This window comes from Cynocephalus volans, chromosome 2 (genome assembly GCF_027409185.1).
Source record: "Cynocephalus volans isolate mCynVol1 chromosome 2, mCynVol1.pri, whole genome shotgun sequence".
Classification (NCBI taxonomy): domain Eukaryota; kingdom Metazoa; phylum Chordata; class Mammalia; order Dermoptera; family Cynocephalidae; genus Cynocephalus; species Cynocephalus volans.
Genome location: NC_084461.1, coordinates 9,817,062 through 9,831,607, shown reverse-complemented (window position 1 = coordinate 9,831,607; position 14,546 = coordinate 9,817,062).

The following is a 14,546-nucleotide window of genomic DNA, read 5'->3' as shown; positions in this document are numbered from 1 at the left end:
TTCGTGGGAATGAGCAGTAGTGGGGGATAACTAGAGATGCCAGCATTCTTCCCCAAGGACAAAAGACCTTGGGTCCTTATCTGAATACAGGTGGTTAGATTTTTCAGGCCAATTAAGGGAGTCCTGTGTGATGTGAGAGGCCATTAAAAGACCTCCTCAGCAGAGGCCTCTCCATGCCCCACCTGGGTGCCTCCCCCAAATACAGGAGAAACCCCACCCTCTTCCCCAAAGCTGCCCCTCCGTACCTGCCCCTATAATAGCTCTTATTGCCCTGTTTTCCAATAATGTTTTGCAAAACAATCTTCTCTTGTAGCCTGAGAGTTCACAAATGCAGGGACCAGGTCTCATTTATTTTTTTTTAATCCCCAGCCTCTAAGTAGGTGCCTCACCATCTTAGCTAATGCTCCACAAATCCCCGTTAAACAAAAGACAGTGCTGCTAGACCAGGCCCCGCTCAATACATCTCCGGACAATCTGAACTTACACAAGACCAAGCTCAAAGCAGCTGGTCTCCAGCAACCTCATCTTTCTTTAGCCACTTACACATCTAAGTCTTTGGATCTTTGGAAGTTTTTTTAAAACCACTTTTGTAGGTAGGAAGACATAGGGCTCTGGAGGGTGCCCGGGTTCTCTACCAGCTTCCAACAATCAGCGATTCCCTGTAAAGCCGGATTAATGTCTTATCGTGTCAAGCACCATGCTCAGACTGTGGGGCCCAGAGCAAGGCCACTCAGAGCTCCCCCGATGCTGGGGGCACCTTGCCTGGCTCCAAGCTGGGACGCACGTGTGCTTCCAAGTTGCTGCCCTGCCACTCTCCCTAACTGAGCATAAATTCAGTAATCAAAGCAAAGACTACATCAGAATGTTAAAATTACCATCGTAAATCCTACAGTTTGGCTTATACTTGTCACTTGACTTATTCTCTCTTGGGTCAGTTTCAGGTCAAAATGTGCCAATAGGGACAAAGCTAAAGGCAGGGGGCATTTCGGCAGAACATGTCATGCATGTGGGGAGGATCCACAGTCTGCATCTCTGGCCTTTGTCACTTCTCAGTCTACATTTATTTGGAATATAGAAGAAATGCAATAAAATTTTTAAATCCTCTGTTATATTCCTTTGCTTGGGCTGCCGTACAAAGCACCACTGACTGAGTTGCTTAAACAACAGAAATGTATTGTCTCACAGTTCTGGAGGCCAGAAGCCGTGGCCAGGGTTGGATCCTGCTGAGGCTGTGAGGAAGAGTCTGTCCCATGCCTTTCCCCCAGCTTCTGGGTGTTTGCTAGCAACCTGCAGTGCTCCTTGGCTTGGTACTTGGGTTAGGACTCTAACATATGAATTTGGTGGGCGGGTGGGGGACACGATTCAACCCCAACATCTGTCCTTGGGGTGCTTCCATTCTGTTGAGGAAGATGTATAGTGTGTTAAATAGTGTCAGGTGCAAGGTAAAAATACAGCAGGGAAAGAATATGGGAAGGGCCCAGGGGTTACAGTTTTAGATGACAGTGCCAGATAAGGTCCCACTGAGAAAAAGGCTTTGAATCAAGACCCAAAGGAAGTGGGGGAGTGAGCCATGATGACAGTGGGGTCACCATCCAACCGGCCTCCTGTGTCCACGTCCATCCCCATGGGGGAGAAGTCTCATAGTCCCTCTCCCACCAGCCCCAGGAGCTGCCAGCCTCTCCCATTTTTAATTCCCAACCCTGGCGCCACCAATGGGAGCCCAACCACCCTTCCAGTCCCCACAGCAGGCCTCTCAAATCTGCCCCACTCCCCTCCAGCCCAGCCCACCACCCTCCTCCAAAGACCTCATGTCCTGATCCACAGAGAAAATGGAACCAATCTCCTGCCCGAGCACCCTGGACCCCCTCCCAGCCCTAAAACTGAGGTTCATCTGCATCCTAGACCTTTGTCCCTTCTTGGTCTCCAATCCCTCTCCTCTGTGACCAAACCCTGAGCCGTCCTCCCTCAGGACTCTAGACACCCCACCCCCACCCCTCCCCGGGATCCCCTTGTCACTGTGTGGCACCTGTCCTCCTGGACTCGCACCAGATCTCACCTTAAAACAGACACTATCCCCCCTGCCTCCTCCCCCACCACTCTTCCTTCACAGGGAACCTTGTGCAAGACAGATCTGCCTCCCGTGCTCACTTTTGCACCTTGCAAAATATACATATTCAAAAAGCACAAAACTAGTCCATGCTCTTTTGGGAGAAAACCCACAAACACACTATGATCTATGGAGTAAGAAGGCAATTTCTTCCCTTTTCATTTTATCCTATTGCTCTGTGTATCTCAGCCACCTGCGTCTGTCCTACCCACCACCCACCCCCAATGGTCCTGCCTCTTTTCTATTAAATTCAGTGGACATGTCCAGCGCTGAGCCATAGTTGACATTGACACAATCCTCATTCACTGCCCACACAGTGACAATCTACAGGAAACAGACACAGTCTCCTGGACTCCCCCTGGCTGCCCATATTGTAGTCGCCCCACTCTGTAGTGTGGAGCTGGAAAGTGGGGATCCCCACGTTCCATGCTCCTGCTAGTCCTGAGGCTACAGAAAGAAGGAGGAGGCTGGAGTTGGCTCTCAAGGGACCGCAGTAGGGCAGAGACTGGGAATTGTGAAGGTTCCAGGACAGTGAGCATTTCCTGTTGTGTCCTAAAGCAGCACATGGCCCTAAGGAAGTGCTCAGGAAACATTTCTGATGGGTGAGTGAGGCAGAGATGGCTGAGCAATCCCAGCTTTACTACAGCTCTGCCTCTAAAGCAACCCACCCACCCTGCCAACCTAGAGGGGATTAGCTGCTCAGTTCCCAAGAGCAGCTCAACCCTGGCACGAAGCATGTGGGAACTATATAGCTGCCCCTAAGACATGGACTGCATTGAGCCAACAGTTACTACTCTTGATTAGCACATTTTTTGCACTCCAATATGACAATTTGGTATTTTATTTTTAGAACCAAGAATATCCCAAGTTTGAAATAATAAAAATCCCCCAATTCTATTCTTCCCTCCCCTAGTTATTCAGCCAGTTGCATCCTGAGTGCAACAGAGGCACACCCAGCTTCTCGCTATGCACATCTCATCCCAGATTTCACCTCTGGAGCATTCCCTGCATCGGCCGCTGGCTCCCAGGCCCCTAAGGTCAGCTCCTCTTTGATCAGCATCACACTCTCCCTTTTTTTAAAAAAAAAGATGACCGGTAAGGGGATCTTAACCCTTGACTTGGTGGTGTCTGCACCACGCTCTCCCAGGTGAGCCACGGGCCAGCCCTCGGCTCCTCTTTGAGACCTGGCTTCTGGTCTCTTTGTTGGCATAGACCGCTCCCCCTTTCATTCCTCACAAACGTTCTCCTCCACAGTCTTTATTCATTAAGTATTGGCTTATCATTTACATATTTTTTCTAGACATCCACTCCAGGCACTGGGGGTAGAGAAAAGCATCCCAGCGTGATCCTGCATGGAATGACCTGTGAGGACATGGCCCCGTGCATGCAGCCTGCCCGTGAGATGTGCAGGGGGTAGTCATGAGGGTTACTACCTGCTGGGGACTGGTCACTCACCTTGGAAGGGGTGGAAGATATGACAAAGAGGTGGGATGTTACAAAAGAACAGGACCGCAATAAAGCTCTCAAATGTAGACAGTGGAGCAGAAAGGATGTATTGTTGAGGAGAGCGAGCCAGACCAGAGTCTTTATAACCCAAAGAGCGAGACCTGGTGGATGAACGGTGGCAGACGTTTGCCGGCTGATGGAATTGGTTAGCGGTAAAACTGCAAGAACTTATCAAAGTCAATACTTTGACTCGTTTCAGGCTTCGTTAGAGCAATGTGTGTGCATCAGGGCGCTGCTGCCGGGGTGCGGGACCGGTTACCTTTGTCATTCCCAGTGTTGTTGTTGCGTACAGCCAATAAAATTCTACCTTTTCTATTTTGTGTCTTTTAGACCAAAATGTTTACTTACCTTTCAGTGTCTGCCACTGTTTAGGGGCAGATGTCCCTCCCTGCCCCCCACCTGTCTCAGAAGAGCTTCAGCGCCGAACTGGCAGGAATATGTCACACACAGCCACACGCCGCAGGACAGGGCATCGCAGCCAGTTTTGACCTGACATTGTAACTCTTCCTCTCCACTCCACGCGGGTTTCCCCTGCTCACCATCTCAGTCTAAACTCTCTCTGAGTCCACGACTCTTGAACCCAAATTGCCCTTCTCCACATTAGCCAAGGAACAGAACCAACTCTCCCCTGTCCATTTGGCTCAGACAATCCACCCTTTGAACCCTGTCAGTCGTTTTTAAAAAAAAAAACCTTTTCCCTAAATCCCAGTAATTTCTCTAACTGAACTTGGTGCATTCTTCCCCTGCCCATACTCTGGGATCCTTGCTCCGGGTGCTCTGTCCCTGTCCCCGTCACTCTCCCAAACCTTGGTAGCTGCCTTTCTCCTCTCGCACCTTGCCACCCCCCAGTTTCTCACCCAGGCCTGCCCACTCCACCCTGACACGGTTCTCCGACGTTCTGGACATCACACCACATCAGTGGCCACTGTCCGTGTCTACACTTAGCCCCAGCATGTGAGCTGGGATCAGTCTCACCAGCAGACACTATGACCATATCTGTACAACATAAAATCATCGCATTTGCCACTAAACAGTGGCAGACACTGAAGGGTAAGGTAAAAATTTTGGTCTAAAAGACACAAAATTGAAAAGGTAGAATTCTGCAGAGCCAGTATTTTTCCGCGCATTTGGACAACATTGCCTTTGCTTTATCCTAGCAGCAGACATTTCAGGGAACATGGGTTTTCCACCTGCCTCTGTCCTGTCTCTCAGTGGATCTGGACTTCATCTGACCTTGCCCTAGCCCTTGCCAAATCCTGCAATCTCTCAAGCCCTTTTATCACCCAGTGCCACTCCCTGGTTCTTGCTCTTTTCTTTTCCTGTTCCAGGTGAATTCTAAGAGGTCGCACCTAAATTTCTCTCCTATTAAACTCTGTCTCGCTGCCCTGCACTTGGCTTCCTGCCTCCTGCAGCCAGCTCAGCCCTCCCCTAGGGTCATGCTGACACCCCAGCACCCAGGCTATTGAGTACCACTCAGCAAAAGTCGTGCCGCTAAGAAAGAATGATACTAAAAAAGTGGGTATGGTCTGCACACGGGGAGGCTCTCAGGGCTGCTCAGCAATCCTGTGCCTGTTCCTGCTTTTCTGCACAGTCAGCACTTCCCCCGGCCCCGGCCCACGTGGTCTGGCAGGCGCCTCGCCCTCCAGCATCCATGATCCACAGGTCTCTTCTCTCTGTGCCCATCCTACCCGGACGTCCAGCTTCATCCCCGACTCCCCCACGCCCGTGTCAAGCTATAGAAGTGCCCTGGATAGCGCCACCGGGAGGCTGCTCCTCCGGCATCTGGAGACTCCTCCTGCACCAGACTGAACTCCTCTCCCCTGAGTTGGGTCCTTCTTCTGCCTTCATCATGTTCGATGACACTACCTTCCACTGAGGAGCCCAAGCCAGTGACATGGAAACACTCTAGAGTCATTGCTCCTCCTCTGCCGCCCTCGATCTCCCCTCCACAGCTCGTGCTCTCGTCCCACCCTCTCTGTCCCCACTGCCACATCAGCTGTCTCCTCTGCAGGCTCCATCTTCCCAGCCCTAGCACTGTCCACAGCACATGGCGGCATAGGGCACCACCGTTGAGTTTAGAGTGGGCACATCTAGGTTCAAATCCCAGTGAGCATGAACCCTATGACTCAGTTATTCCACTCCTGGGCACATACCCAGCAGAAATGTGTATATAAGTTCAAGAAAAGACATGAACTGGAACATTCACAGAAGCTTCATTGATCATGGTAGAAAAGAGAGAGAGAGAGAGAAAAAACAAATGTTCACAACAATAGGTTGGATAAAGTAGTTGTGGATCCGCATGGCAGTGCAGCTGGGTGAGCTCTGCTGCACGCAGCAATGTGGAGGAATGTCACCAATGCAAGGCTGACCCAAAGAAGCCAGACACTGGCTTTCTAATTCCATTTATAGAGAGTTTAGAAATCAGGCAAAACTGATCTGTAGTGTTGGAAATCAGGAAGTGTTTCCCTTTGGAGAGGAAGAAGCGCAGTAGTTGGGAAGGGGAAAAGGGAGGTTTGGGGACACTGGGAATGTCCTATTTGTTATCCTGAGAGGTGGTTACACAGACACGGGTTAACTTTGAATTAACTCATCAATATAAACACTTATGATTTTTTGGAATGTGTGCAACACTTCAGCGAATTTTTTTAAAACTCAGCACTTTTTAGCCTGGGTAAGTTATTGTCTCTCTCTAGGGATACCAACACCTGCTTTTCATAAGATTGTGGTAGAAGACTGAGAGAAACAACACATGAAGGTTTAACCCAGAACCTGCAACTGATAAGCACTCAATTAACGTTAGCTGTTATTAATTAGCATTCAGTACACCTTTGTAGAAGGAAGGATTAATGACCCACTGCCCCAGCTATTTCTCTAGCCCAGAAAGTTCTTTAATCCTTGTAGCTGGATGCCCCTCCCCTGCAAGAGCTATCATGAAAATGACCTCAGTGCTGGAGCCCCCCCTGCAAGCCCCCCGCCGAGACTGGAATTCCCACCTCTGCCGCACCCCCAGTGCAGGAGGGCTCTCTGCTCGTTCCAGATCCCCTCGGGGAGGGGATTCCAGATGGCTGGTTGGATTTCAGGATTGTTTTCCAGTACTACTCATGGTGTAGGCATTTCTAGTTGGCTCAAGAGCTTGACTATTACTCATATTACTGTTTACCCCAAATTCCTCCCAGCCAGATCACCCACTGGGAATACCCCCTCCTGTGTCCCTCAGACCTACTGCTGCACATTTTAACCCAAAGAATGACATTGATGATGAAGGAAGAGCCCAGTAGCTCCCAATCCACAACAAGGCCACTGGAAACAGACACGGTCCTTCAGATCAGCCTTCTTTGGGGGACATTATTAATACCCCGGGGCTCAGGAAATGTGTGAGCTTCTCTTAACAAATAGAATAGTGTTTCAGCTACTGTCTTTATGCTTCAGTTTCCAGTCTGTAAAGATGGAAATAAGAATAGCACCTTCATCATAGTTTTTTTTTGGTGAGGATTAAATGAGCTGACTTATGTAAAAATGCTTAAAACAGCGCCCAGCACGTCATAAGAGTTACATCCGTTTTAGGGCTGACGTTCCTGCTGTTGTTCTACAGAGCACAGCCGTTGTTTCTCCACCTGAACCATCCTGAAGGACGCATCAGGGTCCTGCTCTAAACAGCCTCCAATTATACCAGAGTTCAGAAGGAAAAACCCAGAAAGACACTAGGAAAAGCAGAAGCAGAGTCCAATTGCATTACTAGAAATCATACTGAAAAGTGGTTAAATTGGATCAGCAAGCAGTGTCTTTTAAAAGGCAGGAGATGGTGGGGACATGGCATTTGGTAGAGAAAGGGGTCAGTTTTCTCCCAACTGCAGCTCACGTGGGAGCCACTGGGGACCACGAGTATTTGGGTGGGGAAAGGTGGATCGGATCCAAGAGGAAGCATTGGTTTCAGGTGCTCAGACTCCCGGTGAGGTCCCCAAACTCTCTGGAAGTACAGGACAATGGGGAACCTGAGAGGATGTCTCCTGGAAGTTTACATCAGAAGACAGAGATTGCTCCCGACAGCTGTGACCTGCGACCTCCGTCCGCAGTCGGCTAAGGGCTTGCCCAGCGCCCGTGACCGGGGAGGAATTCCTTGGTGCTTTCTTTTTCCTCCCCTTTTTACTGTTAAATAATAATTTTTAAAAAAAGAAAAAGTAAAATCACAACTCTCATACTGATGTAAAAATGAATGCTTGTTAAAGATTTTATTTAACAAATGAAGGAACCAGGTAGATGTTCCAGCCAGTTTAAAGAGAATGTGAAGAACAGGTGCGTTTACAGATCTAGAATATGGAAATGGACGTGCAAACAAGGGCCAGGCTGGTTTTTCCGGGATAGCTGGGCTGGTCAAGAAGGCAAGTGAACCTCTTCTGACCAGGACAGAATTTGAACATCCGTGATCAAGAATCATTTCGCATTGCTGTCGGTTACTGTGCTGAGCTGAAGAGCGTCCACCAAAAGTTCGTGTCCGCCCAGCACCTGTGAATGTGAACTTACTTGAAATAGGGTTTTTGCAGATGTGATCAAGTTAGGGTGAGGTCATACTGACTTAAGGTGGTCCCTAAGTCTAACAGGACCGATATCTTAGTAAGAAGAAGGAAATTGGACACAGACAGACATGCAGTGGAGAAGACAACATGGACATGGAGTCAGAGACTGGAATGATGTGTCTACAAGCCGAGGCACACTGAGCACAGCCAGCAACTGCCGGGAGCTAGGAGAGCTGGGGACGGATCCTGCAGAGACAGTGTGGCCCCTCCAGCACCTCCATGTCAGACTTGCAGACTCTGGTACTGTGAGGCAACACACTTCTGTTTTTCTAAGCCATCTTGTTTGTGGCTTTGTGTGATGGTAGCCCTAGGAAACTAACACAGCTGCCTACAGCTTACTGAGATATAAAACTGCTCAAAGACAGTTAAAGAAAGGCTGAAATTGGGTCACCTGGAAAGTCGTGCTGTAGGTAGACCATGCATAATTCTCCACGGAGGCACATGTTAGAGTTCCCTGCCCCCAGTGTTCAGACTTGAGGATGAGCTGGTTTCTCTTCACATGAGTCCACGTATGTCATAAATCATTTGATTACTATTCGGTTTATATGTATATCAGACATTGGTGAGCCACCTCTTATAACATTTTGTTTAGTGAAGGCATGATTCTACATTCCAAATAAACGACCAACAAATAACATTTTAATACACACCTTTGTTCATGACCTGAGGTATTTTGATATCTTGGTTTTACCTCCATTTGAGAAAGCAGTGCAGTTGAGATTCACAAAATAACTCTTGCTTCTCTGAGATTCATTTTAGGCCATTTTATGTTAAGCACTTCCTCTTATGGAAGTATATTTTTGAAGGGGGTCATGTCAAAATACGGATGGCAGGTGTGCAAAATTTGGTGAAACAAGTTTCCTTGTCTAATGTTATCTTTGGGAAATTTAAAAAATACATTATTTTATAATACAAACTACAGAGAATAAATACTGACAAGTCTCCTGAATGATGGGGATGCAGAAAATAAGGCAAGGAAACCTTTAGAGGAAATTCCTGTGCTAATGTAATGTGTTATGTTTACCGGGTCTGTCAAATCTACTTTGCTTTGCTGTTTCCTACTGCACAGTATAGGAGCTTTCTGTTCAAATATGAATATGTACATATTTTAAAAATAACATTGGATTTTACATGTACTGCAATAAACCATAAAAATAAACACTGAGACTGTCTTCTGTCTGTAAAGAGTAGTGCTTTTCCTGACCTAACATAAGGGCGACGTCGACAATTGTCAAGAAAAATTATTTAAGTTTTGCCATGGTGCCGTGGGATGTGGTGGACTCAGGCCAAGGATGCAGTGCTTGGAAACTGAAGGTGACCTCAGCGTTCCAAGATTCAGACATGCCAGTGTGCCTGGACCAGCCACCCCAACTCTTCATTTTATTCTACAAGTGTGAGACCAGGTGTTTATACCCAAACTTTTCATTTTTACATTTTTTTTCTTTTGGGTGCTGAAAGATGGCATCAAAATTTTTTGACAATGTTGATTTGTCATATATGAATTCATGCAAAAGAATGGAGTATTTTTTTCTGTATGTTGGATTTCCAAAAATGTTGTGTCATTATGCCAGAAATTCTTGATTTAAATAATGTTTTAGTCAAAATATTTTAAGAGGAATTTTTGTGTGTTTATACATTTGTTTCTCCTGCGAAGGAACATTTTCTGCAGCATGTAACATTGGCAGAGCTAGAACACGATATCAGGAATGTACAAAGTGCTGAAGGTTTTGGATGACTCAGGCCCTTCCACCACCAAGATTAGGACACCACCAACACCAGCAATAAAAGCCAACCTTTGGCGATGGAGAAACTGGTGTGAAAATTTGCATTCTGACAGCTGCCAAAGTTTTCTTTGGAGAGGAGTCTGAGAAAAAATTTCAGATTGTTGTTTAAGCCAGTCCAATTTTTCAATCAAATAATGGTTAGCTGGAATTAGCCTAGGACATGAAATTTCAAGTTTGGCAAAAAATTGACTTAACTCCCCTCTGACCCCTGTTACTTATGTTGAACAAACCAATAAAGGAAATTGACCATAATAGTTTGTTGAGGCACAATGGCTCAAAATTCTGTTAGGAAAGAATTTTCTCCAACCTTGGAGATCATCAATAAAGCAGAGATATTTTTGAAGCTGTATGAAAATTCTTCAAAGTCGTCCAAATAAGAAACAAAGTATTAATGGGGTTTTGCCCTGGTAGTGCTGCAGAAATGCTGGGCTCTGCAGATACTAAGTGGAAATCAAAGGAAAACACTCATTTCTGGAGTGTGCTGTGCCATCACACTGCACTATCAGCAGTACCTTTTAAAACTCTGCTCAGAACTTGATAAGGAGACCTCCACTAAAGGTAATCAGTATATGAATAGCTGTGCTTCAACCCCCAGATGATTCACTTTGCTCTGTGTGAAGATTTGAATGCCAATCAGAAAGCACTGTGTGCCTCTAGGTTTGCTCATTGTCAAGGGGGAAAAAACATTTTTGCCTGCTAGGCCAGGTGGGTATCCTATTTTTAAAATACTAGAAAAAAGACATACAGCTTGAAACTCCTTAAAATGATACCTTTCAGCAAAGCTTATGATATTAGACAACTATATTTGAAAGTCCGAATATAAGCTTTTCCTTGTCATAGGATTTAGAGCCCAAATCAAGCCATGGATGCTGGGAATCATTGCTAAAATTGTGTGTGTGTATATATATATACATATATACATATATATATATATGTATATATGTATGTATGTATGTATGTGTGTGTGTATGTATGTATGTATGTATATATGTATGTATATATGTGTGTGTGTGTATATACATATATATTTAACTTAAAACTTTCAAAGGCAATGTTCTTAAAAGAATTTCATGTAAAAAATTAACTTTTATTTAATTGATGGAAAGGCTGAATTTGGGGACTATTTTCTAGATGTCATGGCTGAAAAATCCCATTTCAGAGCTTATTAAGAAATCCTCTTTCCCTCTAATATGTCATCTGTGCCAGAAAACTATTCCAAGAAGAGTTTTTGAATTTCAGGCTTTGCCAAAAATAACTTCCAGAAAATCACTGTAGAGGCCCTTGTGGGTGGCCTGCTGGGAGCATCTTTGGGCCTTTTCCCCTTCCTGCAGGTAACCAGATTTTCTCTTCTGCACGTTCCATCTGTCCTGGGAAGCCCAGGACTTTGGGGGAAGGAGATATCATCATCTCCAGTTCAAGGGCTGGGGCTCCAGTTGACTCTTACCAATCAGCACAGCTTCCTGGTCATGTCCTTGGTCCAGGAGTGAATCTGTTATGGAAACTATCTGATCAAGTGACCCACAGACTTTTTATTGGGGATTTTTCAGACAGATCCAGCCTCTGCCTCCTCCAGCATGGGAAGAAGGGAGTGGATGGCTTTGACTTCTACAAGTCTACAAAGGTAAAACTGTCTCTGCAAAAGAAATAGCAGAAAGACAAGGTTCCTAGATCACATAATTGCATCAACCTGCCTGGAAATCTGTCCCCATCTGGACTTCTTTTGTGAGAACCAAGGAATCCTCTTTGTTATTTAAGCAAGTTTAAATTGGATTTCTAATTACTTGCCATAGAAAGAATCTTTGCAGAATCTGAATTTGGTGCCAGGAGTTAGGTGCTGTAAATCATAGACCCTGAAATACAAAACTGCCCGGAGGACAATGAAGACACCCCTAGCCCAGTTCTGAAACTGGCAATTCTTGTTACGTGTTTGCAAAATGGTTAATTAAACTGTCTTCAATGTCTTAGAAAATAGGCCGTGTGTCTACCGTGATGGTATTAGGAGACTTGGTAGGAAATGTTCTGGACTGTATTGGCTAATTCATGTGATCTTTTGTAAGGTTTTAAAAGAAAAAGAAGAGAAACAAACAGCAAAGTATCTGTTTGGGTTGAGGTAGACCAAGTGGAATCAGAGAGCCAATAATCCTCGTTAATCACGATAGAGAATCTTAACTAATACAACCACTTTGGAGAATTTCTAGGTAAAGTATCTCTCCTTAAAACAAAGGAAAAAGTGTTCTTATCCTGATTCCATTTCACCCACATATATTTGATTTTTCCTTCTGATGGACAAAATAGCAGAACAGGCTAGATGTTGACAGGGTCATAATGAGCTCTATCCCTCCTCCTCTTTAGGAGGGGAAATGCGAGGCTCCAAGCTCACTCAATGTTTACATGAGCTGACAATTTTTTTTAAATGTATCTTTTATTTATTATTATTATTATTATTATTATTATTATTATTATTATTATTATTATTAATTTATTTGACAGCTGGCTGGTATGAGGATCCAAAGCCTTGACCTTGGTGTTGTCAGCACCGTGCTCTACTGAGTAACATGTGTCTTCAAAGATAAGAATATTAGAGCCCGTGGCGCACTCGGGAGAGTGCGGCGCTGGGAGCACAACGACGCTCCCACCGCGGGTTCGGATCCTATATAGGAATGGCCGGTGCACTCACTGGCTGAGTGCTGGTCACGAAAAAGACAAAGATAAAAATATTATTTTCTTCTATTACTGCCATTGTGTTGGTTTATTTTAGGTCACAGTGTTACTTGTTTTGAAATTTCAAACAACGTTAAAGGAAAGCATACTATTTGTATTTTTTCTCAAAGTGGGGATAAATTTTGAAGTTTGAGACTATTCTGCTAAGAATCTGGAAGCAGAGATCCTAAAGCTGTGTGAATATATTGTCAAAGGGAGCCCAACCGAAAATAATTGAAAGATGATAAAACAGTAATGTCTGACAGAGGAAGTAAAGAGGATTTTGATTTACAAAACATCACTCTATCTTTAACTTTTTTAGAGCTTTTCTGTTTTGAAAGGCATGAGTAATTGAACAGATTTCCACTTCTATCTGCCTTGCTGCCAAAGTTTGCAAAGCCTGTTTTTTCTAATGATGGTAATATATATGTGCCTTGCCTCTCAGCAGCTCCAGGGAGCTCAAAGCATTTTGCAGATATTATCTCATTAGTTCTGATTCTATCCCCAGGTACCTTACAGACATTATCCCACCTTTTAAAAATGATTGCAACTCAAAATGGAAAATGACACCAAATCTCCTGCAGCTCTCTTTTTTTAAACACTGTATGTAAATATGTATATGCATGTATTACTCTAGGCCCTGGTTGCAGACAACAGAATTCCACTGCAGCTAGTTTAAGCAAAAAAGGGATTTATTTAAAAAATATTGAATAGCTCACCAAATTGCCTACAGAGACAGAGATTCTGGTTCACAGGCTGGCCATTCCAAAGTTCATTTCTGTAGTTTTTTTTTAAAACAGATGTCATTTTTTTACAACAGTTTTAGATTTACAGATACGTTAAGCAGATAATGCAAAGAGTTTCTATATGCCCTGCCTTCAGATCCCCTATCAGTATCTAACATTAGTAGAGTACATTTTTGTTACAACTAATGAACCAATATTGATATATTGTTATTAATTAGAGTCCGTAGATTATTCAGGTTTCCTTAGTTTTAACCTAATACCCGTTTTCTCTTCCAGGATCCCACATTGCCTTCAGTCATCATGTCTCCTTGGCTGTGACAGCTTCTCAGACTCCCCTTGTTTTGGGGACTGTGACAGTTCTGAGGAGTCCTGGTCAGGCTGATCACACGAAGCCTCTATCAGAATTTGCCTGACGTTTTTCTCATGATGACATGGGGGCTGTGGGTTTGGGGGAGAAGACCAGAGACACAAAACTCTGTATTCACCCCGTCACAGCAAGGACACACATGGCCGTGACTTGCCACTGACAGTGCTGACCTTGATCACCTGGCTGAGGTCACGTTTGTCAGGTTACCCTCCCTCACCCCCACACTGTCTTTTTTGGAGGGAAGTCGCTTTGCACTGCAGGGCTTTTATTGATTCTATTTCCAGAGGAGCAGATTGAAGGTCTGTTGGAGATCATCGCCACGATCATTAACACAGCCTGCAGGGACCTCCTGGCCTCTCTCCTCTTCTGCTGGCATCTCTGCTAACTCTTCCTGTGCTTCTCCTGCCGGAAGGTTGGCACCATGTCCCCATCATTTGTGTCCCTGGGACCCCACATGGTGCCCCGCACACCACAGGCCCTTGCTAAGTCTTACAAGGCTTTGAATAGAATTGGGTTTCACCTACCGGTCAATCGACACCATTCATGGGCAGCTGGAAGGCGAGTGAGGGGAAGGCCACAGGAGCAGACAGAGACAGCTGGTTGAACACTCCAGCCAGAGCAGCGGCCAGGCTCTCGGGCTCTGATCCAGACTCTGCTTAAAAACTTACTTGGCAGAAGGCCGATTGAGTTAAGTGAGGTTTTTCTTTTTTTCTAAGGAGCAGAGACTCTCCCAGGACCTTCAAGTTAGGAGGTGAAGCTTAT